The 14,083-nt window shown below is 34.8% G+C and overlaps 1 long non-coding RNA gene across 1 annotated transcript in view; it reads left to right on the forward strand.

Annotated features, from left to right (window-relative positions):
* LOC142056938 (uncharacterized) overlaps positions 1–13,815 on the forward strand; it is a 543,236-nt gene extending 529,421 nt beyond the window's left edge. The window contains exon 6 of the long non-coding RNA XR_012660487.1: positions 13,655–13,815. This is a non-coding gene — a long non-coding RNA (uncharacterized LOC142056938). The remainder of the gene's footprint in view (positions 1–13,654) is intronic.
* Positions 13,816–14,083: the final 268 nt, after the last annotated feature.

Here is a 14,083-nt window from a genome sequence, read left to right on the forward strand (position 1 = left end):
TCTACCTTCAAATACAGAGCTATAGGCATTAAATATACTTTTCAGTTTACTTACATATGTGGTTATGCAGCAATCTCTTTTTGGTGTCTTATCTTCTGATTTCCTTTCCTTCTCTGTAAAACAGAAACATTTGTTACTGGTTTAGACAGGATTTCCTTGCTGCACCACTGTATAGAAAGATGTTTCAACATCAGCTATAAAATGGAGACAGGGATATCAGGTACATAGTAGCTAAAATGCAAGACATGAAGAAATTAAAACAGTAGAATTTTAGAGCTCTAGCATATATTGGTTTAAGTTCTTACTATTTATTACTTGTATGGTTGCATCCAAGTACTGCAATACTTGAGATACGGTCTCTGTTTCTTGTATTGGCAAGAGAGATAAATAAATAAATGTTTGATCAAGCTCATTCAGAACTACCACTGTAAGTAGCAGCTGAAAAGTGTGTTTAAAAATAAATCAACCAAATAAAATTATTTTAATAATTTTAATAATTATATTATTGTTTCATAAAATTATAAATAATTTTAATAATCCCTGCTGTTGGATCCTGAATAGGAAGCGATACCATATTTCAGCTGTCTCTAATACAGGAAAGACAATTTAAACCAGCACAGACTACTTTGAAATACTCTTTATAGTCAGTTTAATAATGTGATGTTAGTCTTCAAATATGTGTAAGTCAAAAGAAAAAACATATAATGAAAATCAGTGACCCTTTCCTGGTTGAAAACTTGTAATTTTACAATAATTTGTATCACATAAAATTACCTCTTCCACTGGATATTGCTGGGGTGAATGAGAAGGTTTAATTAAGCGATAGCCATTCTCCCTTTGCACTTTTTTGAGAGAATACATTAGTTCAGATTAATGCAGCCATTATATTTAGTGTCATTTTAACAACAAAACAGATTTTTAAAAGTACAAGGATTACTTGTCAGTAATAGTCGTCAGCTGCTGAAAGATTGGGTGCAGTTTCTAGTGTTAAGACGCCTAGCTAGCTGACCAAATCTAAGTGTGTTCTTAGTGAAAAACCATAGCCATTATGCCCTGGGAAAAATCCTTGAGACTGCCAGTGTTGTTTAGTGGCTTGAATTGCACTTGCTTTCAGTGTGACTAAGGTTTTCTGAAAATTTTGGGTTTAGTGTGGAGACCAAGATATAGGGTACAATGGAACACTGTGCAGAGCCTCAGTGCTACAAGGAGCTGTTTCTGGAGCTGGAAGCAGTATAGCTGCAGCAACAGACTGCAGCCTTATTGCAGGTGAATTTCCCTCTCTGAGAGGTAACCCTAATTAGTCTCTGTACAGTGCTAGGCTAATAGCGGTGAGAAATGACAGCTGCTGACCACAGAGAGCATGCACTCTGCCACATAGATATACCAGCTCTGAAAGAGCTGACTTTGGAATGCTTGAACACAGCAGTCGTCTATATCATGTAGACATGCCCTGAGTAATTCAGTCAATAATGGTCAAATTTAGTATTATATATTCTTCAGAGTTTTTATTATGTTTTGGTTTTATACCTGTAGGTTTTAGAAGTGCTTACTTTTGGTTCTTCTGGTTAATGGCCACATTAAAATGCCCTCCTAACTTATTAGAAAGGAAAGTAGAAAAAACCTGAGCAAATTTTTGTGGTAGCTTTGTACAGGTAGTGTATATGCCTCAAAGTTTTTCTTCTAGAAGTTAATGATCACAGAGTGAGTATTGTGCAACATAACCCTGTTACTTATGAAGCAGTGTAATTCTTGAATGAAAAGAACAATTTAGAGTTAATTTAGGGATAGTACTATTTCTTTGGTTTCTAAAATGTCCTGTGTTTTGTAAGTACTTCTCAGAATTCTTCTATTCTGTGTTCAAGGGCTGAAATTTCTCATATCTTTTTGTTTCACGCATATAAGTGGATGAATACCTATTATTTATACCAGTGCAGGGTTGCTCAAAAATTTAGAGTAAATACAGGTAATACCATCACTCAGGAATTGCAACTGAAACATTTAACGGCAAGAAAAGCAATATCAAAACGCTAATGACATCATATTGCAGCTGTGTTGCTTTCTAATTGAAATACTTCAAGTATTTCAAAAGCAATGGCATTAGATATTTCTAGTCAGAAATCATTTATACGTGTTCTTCTAGGCTTCTGAGCTATACATACCTTATTAACTTTTCCACTAAGACAAAAAACATAATGCTATAAATATTTCATACAATCTACAGTAGCACAGAGATGAATACAGAATGTATTTGCAGTTGTTAGTTGACATGGGGTTTGTCTTGTTTTTCAGAAAGTGCTGGGGGATAAAGGAAGAATGATTCTACATGTACAATTCCAAACAGTCATTTGGTGTTTTACATAAAATGACCTGTTGTCTAAAAATGGCTCAGTGGGCTATTTCAGGTGTACTTTTAATTAATATTTCTTTTATAGTCTACATGCGACTACTCCCACAGAGCTGGCACTAACTAAACACTCTTAAAACCAGTGCATATTTTCCCAGCTTGAGATTTATGCATATTAGGACACTTTACTGATATTTTGCCATTGGAAAAACATCTATTTATCTAAATTGGTGTCACCAACATATTGATTCCTTAGCTTGGAACATTTGTAGTCCCACACAGTTGTGGAGCGTGAGACATTACAACCCGATACCCTCAGTGAGAACCCTCGCAATCTTCAGGTTTCTGTTTTCAAGAATAGCTGTAAACCATTTAAAACCAACTCTTGATATAGCTGTTAGGCCTTGCCTGATCTTCTAAACACTTCAGAATATTAAACCCAACAAATAAAATTAACACTGGCATTTAACTCTGAAAATTATTTGGAGAAATCATTCTTTTGTGTCCATGCCATCTGAATTCCAGAAAAAAAACAACAGTGAGGTACCAGAGATCTAGCAGACTAGAGACTCTGGAATTCCACCTCACATTTTATGAACACGTACAGAGAGGATATATTGAAGCTCAGAAATAGTTTTTATAATCAGTAATTGAGTACAGTCCTGACTGTTTCCTGAGTGTTACATGGTCACCAAATTGGGGTAATGATCTGACTTTACCCAGGCATGCTTTCATAGGCAAATAAGTTGTCAGTACTCTCATAGTACCTAACTAACCATGGAAAGCCTCTGTATTCCTGGAGCAGTGGTCAAACTAATCAGAAGGAAAAAACAAACAAATAAGACCAAAAGTCAAAACAAGGTCAAAAAACCCACCCAAACAAAAAAAAAGGGAGGGAGTAAAAAATAACAACACCCAAACCCTAATTTAAGGGATTTAATATCTGTAGAAGCAAATGATTGAATCGGATAGCCCTAAGTCCTTTTCTATGTTTCCAAGCCAAATATTAATTATTGTATGGTATTATAGATTTTCCCCAGGAGTTTATTATATTGTCTTGTAAAGTGAATAAAAAAATGGTTAAGGATAGAATTTTAGTTCTATTGCTACATCTCATGTCAAATCACTGTCCTAGTGTTCTTTAGAGCTGTTCTCTGTTTTCTGCTAAGTAGTATAAACCTATTAATATTTGAGAAGATTGCTATATAAAAGTGGAACATTAAGTTGGAAGATGGCAGATTTACCTGTGTTAAATTGATTTTAAATAAATATAGCAAAGAATTAAAACACAGTCTTCCTTTCTTTGATAGTGCGCAGTCCTGCTTGCGTAGAGCGCTGTGAATGCAGGAGATGGGTGACTTTGGCAATGTTAGGCATACTGTTGCCTTCGGTTTTCAATAGGCTTTCAGACACAGTATTGCTAAACTAATGAATACATGGGTTTTTATATTCCTTATTTTTTCATGTTTCGTTAAAATACAGTTGAGCGCATATTCTTTTTGATCAGCAACATACTAATATTGTAAAGCAAAACAGCAGGGCAGTAGACACTAAATCGCTGATACATTTCAGTATCCTGGAATACACAAAGGCCATGTCATGAGTCTACAAATACTTAGTAGTGTGAAATAGGATAATGAACTATGGAGACCTGGCTAGCATGTAAACTGGAGAGAGAATTCATTTCTGCTGAAAAAGAGCCGGCAATATATTGAGATTGTAATTCTTGTTTTAAATTACTCCTTCTAAGAAAACTCAAAAGATTCCAGATCCCGTAATAAGAACTGGACTGGGGAAACAGGGCAGCATATTACAGAGATTCATATAGTCTCTGACTCCCGTAGTTCAGAGTAAGGAAGAGTTTTTCTGACTTTATGTGGCTTCAGAGGTTTAGTATGATGAAGGGGAAAGATGAGCAAAGAACAGTGTTTGACAACAGTTTAATGTTGTCATTTTCTAATAAGTAAAATATTCCAGATTTCTGTAGTTCACAGAGATTAATTTCCAGTGAGGTTTGTTTAGCATTATATTGTACAAAATCTTAGGTTTCCATAGTTGCTTAGGTAAATTAAAATCAGAAAATATGGACAGTATACAGCAGGTTTCCTAGGCTGCTAGTCGTGATGCCCTTTTCTCCTAATAGCCCTTCCATAATTTATAAAGGTGAAAAAGCGGGAACGTAATCTGCTAGTGTGAAATATTTACTGACTGAAACAATGAAGAAACTACGTACTAGTTGGATTTTAAACTACCTTTATCTTAGGGTAGAACAGCACACATTACCTCTTACACAATCAACTTTCACATGATCACTCAAAAATTTCATGATCTCGGTAAATTTCAGGAAGTAGTAAGAAAAAAAAAGTAGGACTGAGTGAACAGAACAAATGTAAAAGAGGTATGCTGTTCGCTGTAAAAAGCAGAGTGTAATACTCGGAAGAAGAGCAACCGATATCTTAATCTAAATCAGCCTCTTGGAGGGATTTAACCCCGATGTGGAAGCGTCCATTATGCCAGATAGTATATATAGAAATCATGCCTAAAAATATAAGTCTGGTGCCTTAGAAAATTAGACTTTTTAGAGTGTCTTTAAGTATATCCTTTCTTTTTCTAAGTATTTCCTGTCTTTTCCTTTCCTAACAAAGCTAAATAGCATAGATCTGGACAGGATCACAAAAGGATCAGCTTGTGCTATCCCAGGAAATTACATTATATAAATGGATCTCAGCAGTCAGGATTTGTTTCCAGTATTCTGGATTAACTGACGTTCCAGAGCAACTCAGTTGTAATGATTAGAACTTTTCCTCTGGGTTTCCACCTTTGCTATTGATTGCTAGTTTTATGCATTTATTCTCATGAACTTTCTTCCACAGCTTTTGTCTACCAATATGGACAGTTATCATATTCCTTTTCAGATTTCATTTGGCAGCAATAAACAAATCAAACATTTTCAGGCTTTTCTAGTCATAAATGCAGTACTTAAATTCTACATTCAAGTTGATTAGTTCATAAGTGCATATGACTCTGACTTCTGCATTTCTAACTTTTTTTCTTGATGCTTCTGTTAATGTACCTGACAAAGTCATAAATGTCTTCCTGTAATATCTTCCACTCCTTTTGTGTGTTAAAAATAATGAAATTGTGTCTGCAAACTTCGTTGGTATACAGTACTTTACCTGACTTGTTAAGGTATTAAATAAGGTCCATCTAATTTAAAGAGCTCCACTGGAAATCTTCCTTCAGACTCTAGCCAGATTTGTCTCTATATAATAATCCTTGTCAGCACTCCCATCTTTATCTTAATTTCCTGTGAAGCCAAATATAAAATGCTTTAACAGTATCCAGATAAATCTATTGCATTTCTGTTTTTTGAAAAAACTATTTAGCTTACTTAAAAGCTATCAGATTGCCATGTTTTTAAATTTTCTTTGCTTCAATATTTTTTAAGGTCTTGTATATATTCCATAGTGTCAACCTAGTACCATAAATAAAATTATAGCAGATTTCTTAATATGTTACAGTTACAGAGATACATACTACTGAATTACTCTTCACACAAGTACCTCATATACATTTATGTTTCATGATCAGCTGAGTTCAGGAACTAAAAACTAAGTAACATAGTTTATAAGAAGAAAGGTCAGATAAATTGTATTTATATTTAATATGCTTTATTTAGAAAGTTATTTCAGGTTTTGTACAATTTCTAGAATAAAAAGAATTTTGAGGAGTGGAATTAAAAAAAAAAACCAAGATGCAAACCACAGGAATGTGTAGCAGGAAGATGAGCTGAGGTTCAGAGGCTAGTCCCCACACTTGGTGCTGCTGGTGCAATTCATAGTGAGTCCAAAAGGCTCTGTAGAACAGCCACTCCATATGCTTCCATTCACAGGTCAGAGAACTCTTTCCAACCATCAAAAGGAAGGTTTTGTCTAAAAGCCTCACTCTGTATGATGTTTGTTTTCCAGTTATCACAATGTGGAGTTATGACAAGCACATTACAGTTATAACATGTCAATTAATTATACTTGCTGCCATAAAATCGAGCATATGCACACCTAAAACAAAATGGCAAACTGAAATGAAAGCAAAATAAATGCCAAAATAATGCCAGTGAGCATCTCTACCGTATGTGAACCTGAGGAAGTTCTGTAAATATTTTCCAAAATTAAAATAATTTTTGCAAATACTGAAATACAAATCTCACGATGCAAAGAACAGTTTAATTTTATCATCTTAAATTTTTTTTTACATATCCTAGAGATGATATTGTTGAATTCAAAAATACATGGGAAAAAACACCCCAATCAGTACGTTGAAAGTCATTTAAATTGTGAGAAGATTCATTAATACATGAAGCAAAAAAACAGTTTGAAGAAATGGCAGGCGCACTCTCAGTAGAATGTGAACGTATGCTAACCCATTTACTGTGTTTAGATATAGTCAAAATTCATATGTACCAGTAAAAGCTGTTGAGTAAGCTGTATTTATCATGTGCCATGGTTAATTGCACCTTGGGCTTGTACCTAATCCAGCCATACTGCAGCCAATCTAACCTTCACAGTGTCTAAGCAGCTTATTTACACTAAATATGTTCTGTCATCCCAAACCCCTAACCAATATACTGGAATTACAGACTTTTGATGACCAGATACAAAAACGTAGTTCTGCTTTACATTTACCTCATAGGTACAACTAAAATTGATTTTAAAAACCCAGGAGCTCTCTTTCTCTCAAAAATGGTGTGTTAAAAGATCAAGAATTTTTTTCAATATGTTAGAGATTAACAGAAATATCCTGAGAGACGAAAGAAACATTTGAGAAGCCTAATTGTACAGGAGATAGTATTATCAATATATATCCTGTAACAAGTAGATGAGTTTAAAAGATTTAATTTATTAAACTTCCCATTCTTAAAAAAAGATGAAGTGTATAAGTTGCTCTACAGCAACTTCAAGATTAGAACATACGAATTTTTCTTTCCTCATTCTCTGGGGCTAATATGGTTCTATGAGGAAGTTTCTAAACATTTGGCATTTGCTTAAATTTATTAACCTCAGATTTCAAGAAATTAGAATAATTACAATGTAGTAAGACCAGGTAATATGTGAAAATACTGGCGTTTAGGAACTGAGATCCAACTTCTGTAAAATTAGAAATTATACTGACCCCCTTTAAAAACATTACATCACTAAAAGCACTGTATGACTGTGCTGTATTTTATTATTTGTATGTATTTATTAATTGCATACTGTATTTTATTTAATAACTGAAAAGAACTTCACATAAATTTGAATTCAAATGTAAGATATTACATGTACATATTTACCACATCAGCAATTCTTTACACTAATGTATCTTTGAATACAAATATTAGTATCGTAATATAAAATATCATTTTAAAAGGGGTTTCATTTTCTCTAAATATCTTCTAGACTTAATTCTGTCTGCAAAGATATTTCGAAATTCAACATTTTTATTGTGGTCCTATTTACATGAACACGTAACACAGCATTCTAACGCTATGCAATAATCAACAACATAAAGTTCTTTCCTGATATAAAGTGTTTGCTTGTCATAACTCTGTCAGTTTTCTGTTCTGTTCTTCAGCACTGATTTTGACAGATACACTCTGTGCTATCAGTGGCTTACTCTGAACTGTATAAAGGGGAAGCTGCCAGTGCAATTTGTTTCAAAGAACTTCTAAATTGACTGCAAAAATAGCAGAATATAGACAGGGAAAAAGATACTACAATAATGAATTCACCTTAAGAGCAGCACTGGCTATTAATATATTTTAAAGGGAACAAATATAAAAATATTTTTGACGCCTGTATATTCCTTCTCTATAAGTTGTTTTCCCATTTTGCCATATTGTGAATATAAGAAAAAATAGCTGTGTAGAGACTCAGTGTGTGAGAATCTTTCACAATTGATTTTTACCGTTTAAAGAATATTTACAACAAAAGGGATGATTTCAGCTTCCCTGTAAGATTTCTGCCTGAGTTAACTGGGCCTTACACAGAAAAACCCTTGAAAGTTCTGCAGGTAAAATGGAGTGTGTCCATTCTCACCCCATTCTCAGCCTCTTAGGTACAGTACAGCTGCTCTGTGCTCTTTCTCTTTCTTCACCGTTTTGAAGGCTTTCTGTCCCACCAGATTGGCAAAACTTTAATAAAGAATCCTATCATCAAACATTAGTGAGAGCTGAAAATTATTTGTTTGCCAAGTAGATGTTCTTCCCTTCTTCCTGACAAATGAAGCAGAGACTTATCTGTCAGGCTACCCTGCTTCCACATCCAGAGTACCATTCACATCTCTGAAGTGATACAGAATGCTTTTGCTGGAACAGAAGTGTTAGTTGTTGTCAAAGCTCTTTAGGGTCTGACAGCTGTTAGCTTTCAGGAACAGCACGGAATGAGACTAAATACTGTAGAACACATGGATTTTAGCAAAATATGGAGCAAAGAAATTTGGGAATAGGAGGCGTTAGGGGCCACAGAGCTCCTACACGCGTGATAGGGAAGGGGTATTCATGAGACAATAGCAACCCAATGAAAGCAGCAAATACACCAAGCTCTTATGGGAATGAGTTACTTTGACACAGATGTATGTTCTTCTGCCTAGTGTTACCAATTTCTTTCTTCACTTTTGTAGTGAAAAGGACATCAGACTTTCTGTACTTTATAATATGCACCTGCTATGATGGTATGCTTGCTTAATGGATCCTCTACAAATCATCAGAAACTTTTCTTCATGTCATTAATAATTTCTTTCAATATTGTAATTTTATGTACAGGCAGGATTGTCAGGGAAGAAAAAAAGTCTCCTTTCCTACTCTAAACTTGTTTTTAAGACCTTAGGCCTAATAGCTGGGTTAGGTGCACAATAATTAAACCAGGGTCTATAGTATTGATTATCTATTTTCCTCATTACTATCTGCTAATATGTCATTCAAAATATATGAAAAGTGAAATTTTTGAGTACTTCAGAAAATTTCTAATATCTTTTGGGAGAGGGTCATATTGCCTACCTCTATGAGGGAGAGAAAAAGCAATACAAAATAGTTCTTGAAACTTTTCTTTTAGTTATTTTGTGATTACTACCTCATATGGAAGAGTAAAATCAGTACCGATGTGAGGGATTCAACCTGTCTATAAGGTTAAGCTCATATTTTTGATATTTTTAAGTGAATCGATACAGCTGTCATTTCATAGCAAACTTCACTAAGGTGTTCCTCCCTCTGTTCCCCCATGGTTCTATTTTATTCTCTTCTTTAAATCTGTCATATACAGTTACATTTTGTTCTAATACAGAATATATGGTCTAACAGTACACTGAAAAAGCCATGAATCTGTAATTAATCTAAATAATGAAGACACAGGAGAAATAAGGAGGAGCATTACAGTTTCTAAAAATTTGAAATGCTGGTGTGCACTACCTTTGTACAGTGTGTGGAAAACTGTATCTTAGGAAATGGAAATTAAGCTATTTTGGAAAAGAGAGCGCGCCACTGAAATACTTTGCTTTTATACTTCTTGTTGAACTCTTAATTTGGGTTTACATTCACTTACTCCCTCTTCTGAAATAGCAGTACGTCATATCAAATTATCAAGGCAACATCTGCCAACAGTTTTGTCTACAGAACGCTGAACTACTGGATCAAAACTGTGTCTTGGAGAGATTTGCTAAGGTATAATAATTTTCTACCCAAGATAAAAATTATTTTTATGGCATATAAGAGGTAGGTGTTTATAAGCAGCAAGTGTCCTTTGAAGGAATAAATTACTTGCATTAACCTATTATGTGACAACGGTATAAAAAGGTGGGTTTTTTTCCTCCACTAAAAAAGGTGTCTGAGATCCTCAAGGTATTGAGGAATGTATAATATGTCTGTAAACATATCTGTCATAGAATCAGCATATGAGTGGAAACAAACTTTGCATAATTTCAAATTTATCACAGGTCTTAAAATAATAATTTTAGCTTGGAGGGGAGAGGAGAATTAATATGAATTTATTCTGTTGTGAATGTGTTCCCAAATGTTATAAAAATGACTTCAGCTGCTGCTTCTTAGGGAAAAGAAATCAGTAAAGGAAGTCAGACATAACAAATGAGAATTTCAGGCCCAGTGACAGTAGACAGAGACCTGGGTGCCTTATATCCACACACCTTTCAATCAAGTAATATGTGTACTGCAGTGGAATAAACTGAAGACACTCTGGCAGCCAAGTAGACTTTGATCATTTTTGTTCGTAGATGTGACTCATATTTCAGTAGCCTCTTTTTTCTAAGCTACTGATCTTCCCTAAACTTTACAGTGAGTGCTCAGTGAACTTAAAGAAACCTTTACTCATTCTGCAAACCAACATTAAATACTCATGCTGGGCCACACTATTTTTTTCTTAAAATATCAGATATAGTCTCTTTGTTACAGTTTTTTTTTGTCCAACGTCCTTCACAGTCTACAGAGCAAATTATGGTGAAATATGAATTACTTTTTATAATCGCAGTGCATTCATTAATTCAGTTTTATACCAGAAATGAAGTTTGAAAATACTAATTTGCCTGCATTTGGTTTATTTGATGGTTTTTGTTGATTCATGGTTTTTTGTTGATTATGACTATGTTTTTTATTTATTTCATGGCACATTAAGATACTGTACACAATTAAAAATAAAGATGATAAATACACTTTCATAAATCTATCCTAGTATGTCTGAAGGGAAGGCTAAAAAGAGTTCTGTTTTTACTAGTGAGGATACAGGGATAAAGAAGGCGTAGTAGGGACTGCCTTATTCTTTTGGTTGTTTGTAATGCTAGACAGCACCGTCATAAACCACACATTGGTAGAAAAATGTGACATAGGCTTTGGTCCCGCTGCCCTTGTGCCGATATGGTGTCTCGCTGGCTCTAAGATATGAACATTATTTGTTATGAATTTTGTCCAGATAGAGCATAACGGGTAGGCTCTGTGCAGTCTGTGAAAGCTGTATCTGCGTAGTAGAAAAGTGAAGCTGTGTGTTGTGTGTTCTGGGTGTGAGATGAAGGTGTGTGGGAATCTGAGCTTTTTAAAGCCTGCTGAGGTAATGCTAGATGACTGCAGAAAATAGAAAGGGCCAAACTTGGTGCACTGCTCTCTATATTGCCTGTTCAGCACGACCTCTGGAATAGGCTGTGTCCTATGCTGCACAAGTTTTTACTTAAAAAAAAACCAACACAAACCAACAACAAAAACCTAGGAAAGAAATAACATCTGACTTCCGGAGCTATTACTTGATAGTGTAGTCAAAGCCTTAGTTTGCACCTGCTAGATCTACTTTGGCATAGCCTTTTCCAGTGGAGCTAACTGGATCCTCTTGCTACCTCTCTACCAGTCAAAACAATTGTTGACCCATGCAGAATGCATACTGTGCTTCCCCCTGCAAGGATGAAAAGCAGCTTTGTTAGCTATGATGTCTCGGGTCTCCCAGAGGCATCATAACTATCAGAAGCAGAGCGCTACCCAGAAGTTGTGGGAGTAGTACTGCCCTGTTACACCTTTCTTTTTTTAATGCTACAAGAATCGTAAATAACTTTCTTTAAAACATCTCAATCTCTAGTCTCTCTAGGGAAAAACCCTAAAAAAAGTACATTTTGTGTGGTCATTTATAGCCGAAGTACCAGTTAAAAAAACACAGCATGGAAAACAACAGTTAAAAATTGAAGCTTTTTGCTTTCAGTAGAGAGGGATACTGAAAGTCACCCTAAAGGAGATATTCAGAAGCATTGGGTTTAGGTTTTGAGCACTCTAGGAAGTCACCTTAGAAAGGACTTCCTGAAATGCTGTCTCGTCTTCTGCTGCCTTTTAGTTAACGTTGTGTGATAATACCTGATATTCAAATCCAAAGAGGTAGTTTTTCATTCCTTTTATATTAATTTCAAATTATTCATTGTGTCAGCACTTGCTCTTGGCAACATCAAAAATACCTGTTAGAAGTAATCATTACAATGTGTTACACCAATAGCGATCATGGAAAATTAGCATTCTGTGCATTATCAATAGTTTGGATGAATGAAAGAATCTTGCCAAGAAAATACAAATTATCCAATAATTATATTCTTTAATTTTTAGGGGATACATAAATAATGATTTTGAGTAACCAAGAATACTTTCTGCTTTGCTCATATTTTAATAGTGTGCTTCTCATTGCTGTTTTAGTAATTAAGTCTTATGACATTCCAGAGAGCATAAATCCTGCTGAGATGTTTAAATTTAGAGCAACCTCTTGATGTACAAACAAAATAAATAAAAAAAAGGGGCACTTACCCAGGATCTTAAGAAGCTGTTTTGCTTTTACCTTTGAAACAAAATTGACTGGTAAAGCAATATGGCCTACTGAAACTGTTCTAGCCTCGTTGTTAGCTAGAACCTCCTTTTGAAATTCATGCCTTCAATTACATTTTTTAAAGAATTTTAATTATGTGCCTGAAAAGAATAAAGATGCTCCAGGCTCCATTTGTTTATCATGGAAGGCCTAAAAAAATGAGGACAGAGCTTCCCAGCTCATGCAGGGGTTGCAGAGAGAGAGAGATGACTTTTAATTCGACAAGTTCAGAGAGATTTCTTAGTTTGACGCGCACCGCAGGGGGTCTTTGAGTGCCTGGCAATACTTCAGCATTCTGAGCTTTGAAAGTCTTTCCCTGCAGCAGAAATTGTATCAAAAGCCAATGATAATATTCCCTGCAAGGTAAAGGACCCTATTGAAGATTTCTAGGGCTGTTTATTTATTCATCACAGTTTTTTCTTTTAGGACATATCAGGCATATAGGTAATAATTCACACAGATGCTAGAGAAATTAAATTAAATAAATAAATAAATAATTAAATAGACAGGAATGCCTCATTAATCCTTCACCTTTCCCTAAAGTTTTCCGTAGGCCACGTTCACCTATAAAATTTCCTGTCATTCCCTGCCGTGTATTCTGCATACAATCTTCACTTCAAATCTCAGCTTTTTCCTATTTTTAAAGGAATTGTCATTTCTGTCTGCTTTCTACCACCAGCTGAGTACATAAGATGTTTATGGCCATTTCCTTCCACTAAACCCTCAAAGTGATTGATTAATTTTACAGAAGGATATTCAATTTCTTAGGGCTCTTTCTAAGTCTTATTTTTAAAGTAGATTTGAGATAACTGTTTCAAAGCCAAGATTAAAGCATTATGTATATTCCAGAGATCAGAGTTTTAATGTTTTGCTATTACTTTTATTTGAAAAGTATACACATATGGGTGTTTTTTTCTGGTTTTGTTTTGTTTTGTTTCTGCAGTAGTACTGGGACTGTGAGACTACGACAACCTTTCCCTTGTGTAATGTCAATGTCGGCTATCACTTTGGCAGAATCAGCCAGCTCAGTGAAGACAGAAAACCTCTCCTTCCCTCCTCTTTTTTCATCTGCTGGTGGCATTCAAAGTGACCTTCCCTTATAAATATTGGTGAGTGCCCACATGGGGAAAGCAATTCCTTGGTGCAAAGAACTTGTTTCAAAAAGCTGTGTTGAGCTGAGGGGTTTCCATTTTTTTCAAACTATAAAAAAACCCTACATTTGCAGGTGTTTGTTTTTATAATTTTTAACAATAATTTTAGGTCTTTAACAACACTTATTTGTCTAGACTAATAAGCATTTATAGAATACTAGCATTTGCTACCCATTCAAACTATATGAAACAATATTTCAAAATACCTGTTTTTGAGAAAT

This window comes from Phalacrocorax aristotelis, chromosome 4, assembly GCF_949628215.1.
Source record: "Phalacrocorax aristotelis chromosome 4, bGulAri2.1, whole genome shotgun sequence".
Lineage (NCBI taxonomy): Eukaryota > Metazoa > Chordata > Aves > Suliformes > Phalacrocoracidae > Phalacrocorax > Phalacrocorax aristotelis.